The following is a 4,430-nucleotide window of genomic DNA, read 5'->3' on the forward strand; positions in this document are numbered from 1 at the left end:
ACAGAACAGTTAGCATGTTTTGCTCAAACTTTCGCCATGTCATTAGAACTGGTACATCGTTGTCGCTTGCAAAATCAAAATAACGGCGCCGTGGGTGGAAACTTACAGATTAATGGGCGGTAATATTATAATGAGATCCCTTTGCCACGTCACCAAGGGAGCAAAATCAGACGCGCTCGTTTTTTCAGACGCTTGCAGAAAAGGGCTTACCAAAACAAAGTTACTGGGTTAACCTATTTCACGTTTCCTTGGTTGGTAGATGCACCGGGGACCTGATTATAGCACTTAAAACCTGGAAATTCAGATTTTCATGATATGTCACCTTTAAGATGTGTGTGCCTTTCCAACTCATACCCATTCAATTGAATTTGCCACAGGCTAACTTCACTTGAAGTGTAGTAACATCTACAAGCAATTTGAATGCTCCTGAGCTAAATTTCAACTGTCCCAGATGAATACTTATGCAATGGAATCATTTAAGTTTTTTATTTTTAATAAATTTGCAAAGATGTTAAAAACCAGTTTTTTGCTTTACCACTATGGTGTATGGAGTGTAGATTGATGTGGGAAAAAAGTAAATTAAAGCAGTTTAGCATAAGGCAGCAACTTAACAAAATGTGAAAAAAATGAAGGGGTATGAATATTTTCGCAAGGCACTGTATACCTAAATATTAGCGATTGAAGAATATTGATTTATTATAACTGATACTAGGGCTAGGCTGTATGGTGATATATTGCCCACAATATTGCTTTGGGGGAGGATTCATTCAGAACTACAAACACGAATAAAAAGTGTTAAAAAACTACAAACATGAATGCGAGACAGAAATCGACATGCCCCCAGCTGGGAAACTCAGGGCTTAAAGAAAATGTTGAATTTCCCACTTGTAATTATGGCTTTTTGGTGGCTTTCATGTGCGATCAACTCGTAAATACGATCTGTCCGACATGACTTGAACGCACCAGAAGACGCAGTTTTATGATGTGATAAGTATGTCCCAAAGCTTGTCTACTCTTCTGTTACACACTCAAAAGTATGTACTTTTTCTTCACAAAAAGAGTACATACTTTTAGGGTGTAGTACAAGTAGGTGAATAAGGATGGAGCAGCTGTTTTCTAATCAGGCACCGAATAGAGAGAAACACATGAAAGGTCCTTCAGCAGCTCTGAGCTCTTGAGCGCCCTGATGACGTCATGTGAGTTGAAACCGAAACTTTAGCATTGCTGAAAAGACACTGGACGCTGAAAACTCTTATAAAGACTCACATATTATGGTAAGTTCAGTTAGTCTTTACTTAAATCGTGTCATGTTATTATATGATGTTGCTGTATGTCATTTTAAGAGTGTATCAAACACTACTATTGAACTAAAGACACTGAAGTAATAATGCTGCCTTCATGTGCTATCGGAAATATCCTTCTTCCCACTTCTGAAGTCATAATTACAAGTAGGTCACATTCAAGTGCTTTGTTGTCAGAAATATAAAACCCAAGTTTATTGTAGCATATTTTAAATTAAAATATATGCCATTATCTCAGTATAAAAGACTAATATCCATCAGATGGTCCCGAATACAGTTATGTGTACATAACCAAAATAGAAACCGTTAACAGGTTGACTGTATTTAGAAAAATATAAAACTTACAATTTGTTACAGAAACTGTACTGTTCTCCGCCATTTTGAAAATGTATGGCTGTGTTTAGAATAGCACACTAACTTACTGCTTACTGCCCAGTACATAGTGCACACTGCCTACTATTTTTTCAGAATAGTGTAGGGTTGTGACGGTGAGGAAAGTTTGTGGGAGTTCGTTGGAGTTTTCCCCCTTTTCCTCACTTTTCTTCGCTTTTAAATAGTTTGTAAATGCCTGTGCGCATTTTACTTTTACTTTCGAATTAGCGTCAATTACTTGAATGGACAACAACAAAACAGTACAACGACAAACTCACTTATATTAAACATATACACCATGCTATAGGCCTAATATGAAATAACAAATAACTTACACAAAGTTTAAATATAAAAAACTGAAAATCAGCAAACACTGTGGAACCAAATAAATAAGAAACAGGCGCTTTTGCATTTCGTTTGGAAACTAAATCTTCCGCCATCGTCTTGTCTTTCTCACCTCACTCTTCTTGTCAGTCAGCTCTCCTCACTCTCCTCACGTGATAAATTAAATCTGACTCCTGTTGCTGATCTGTGATGCGACTGTCGTTCGGCACAATGCATTGAGCAGCCGCGCTCAGTTTTAATTGTAGTGTCCGTTCTCTAACAGAACTAAATGATTTTTATTATTATAAAAAATCTAAACGACGGTGGGGGGCAGTGCCGCGGTGGGCAAGTGACTTGCAGCTTAACACCGTCAACACCGACTATCGCAGCAAGCCTAGAATAGTGTGAAACAGTATACAGTATGCAACAAATAATGTTTCAGTGTAGTATGCTACAGTGTTGTCACATGACAAACATTGAGCATTAATTCAGCACAGCCGTCCAGATTGTTACCTTACAAATAAATGTGTTAACCGTTCTTTTTTTTATGCGCAAACCTGAGTGAAAATAATATATTTTCTTCTGACTTTCATCACCAACGGTCTTGATCTAAACCATAAAAATTATGTTTGTTGGTGTAAAGTCAAGTTGATTTGATGAAATCATGTTTTTCCATGTAAAATCAGTTGATTAGATTTTAATTTGCTCAACAAAAAATGTATACTGAAATTTTTTTTACATTTGCTTTATATTTATAGCACTGTCTTCTCCTATTTTGTACTGTTTTTCTGTATGTTCTACTTTGTCTTGTTCTAAAAGCAATTTAAAAAATGTTAACATAAAAATGTGCTTAATGTAACATTATAGCTCCTTACGGGAACAACTATATTTTACTGTATAGAATACTTCAATTATACATAGGTAAAACATTAATAATTATAGCTGGGTTTTCCAAAACATCACAAATAATTCTCTTAAGATTTATGGTAGATAATGTCCTATATTAGGTAAATAGGCTATATAATGCATTTTCACATTATATAATATAGTGAAGACTATGCAGTGTTATTTTACATTTGATCATTCCATTTCTGTACCTGAATACTATTGTTAGACCTACACGAAAAACTTAAAGGGGTCATATGATGCTGCTAAAAAGAACATTATTCTGTTTATTTTATTTGTGTCTGTTGTAGTTATTTGTGCTATTACTTGTAATTTGCTTATTTGGTCGTATTACTCAATGTTCACTTGTCTTCAATAATGTCTTAACTTTATATTGGTTAAGCTAGAAGTTTTTGCTGTGGTATTTAAATGTGTCAAAAATAATGAAAACAACAACTATTTTTATATTATTTATTTTATTGTGGCAGGGCTAGTGAAATTTTTGGCAGCACGATTTATTTTTTATTTTTTTTGCACTGACTTACCCCACTGACTTTAGAGTGATTGATTCTTTTGAAACAAAGCTATTAAAGTCATCTGGTAAAAATTCCTGTATTTTTTTCATATCGCAATATATACTGCAGAAAAACAAAACATCGAAATGTCAGTTTTTTCCAATATCGTGCAGCCATCTACTGCTTATATTGGTAATATCATGTCATTTTCATTTAAAAAGTTTTTGTTTTCCTCCAGGTGGCAGAAATTCAGAAATTACACGCATGTAATCTAACACAATCATCAAAAATTAAACAGCATATAAACCAGAACTGGCAAATGTTACCGAATGAAATGTTGACCCAGGAAGAGGTCTAGGACTGTAAAGCTTTGGGAGTGTTGTTGGAACAATATACTCCATCTATGTTTTGATCATCATTCTGAATCTGATCAAGACTTAGTCTTTGACAAAAATTGGATTTTCTCAGAGTTTAAAACTTTTTTTAATGAAACTTACACACATTCTCAAGTGTTGAAAAAAAGAATGCATGAAGTTAGATTTTTTTTTTTTTAATCTTAAGTAGACTGTGCCTCCCTTGTCTCCCCTGACAAGCTGCCACTGATAAAAAGAACAAAAGCTGTAACACCCATAAAGAGGTATCGAAAGTGAAAGTTACAAGTAAATATAACAGGATTTGTTTGATATCTGTCTCTGTTGATCTATGAAAATCTGAAATAATGTAATTAAAGAGACATTATATAAAGCTTTACTTCCATCTTTGTGACACTCCCTTATGATTTTACATCAGAGGCTACGTTTACATGCAACCAAATAATCCCTTTGTAATCAGATTGACGGCTCAATCGGACAGAAAAACCTTCATGTAAACACCTTAATCGATCCGATTAAAAACCAATTTTTGGTTCAATCGGACTGAATTTATTCCGATTGATGAATCTGAATGTAGTGTTTACATGAACGCTGAATAAAGTGATCGAGTTGATGTGCGTGTTTATATGTCACAAGCTTCAAATCGGAATAGATCTTTTTTG

The sequence above is a fragment of the Sinocyclocheilus rhinocerous genome, unplaced genomic scaffold (genome assembly GCF_001515625.1).
Source record: "Sinocyclocheilus rhinocerous isolate Xijiao unplaced genomic scaffold, SAMN03320098_v1.1 scaffold2865, whole genome shotgun sequence".
In the NCBI taxonomy this organism is placed as follows: Eukaryota; Metazoa; Chordata; class Actinopteri; order Cypriniformes; family Cyprinidae; genus Sinocyclocheilus; species Sinocyclocheilus rhinocerous.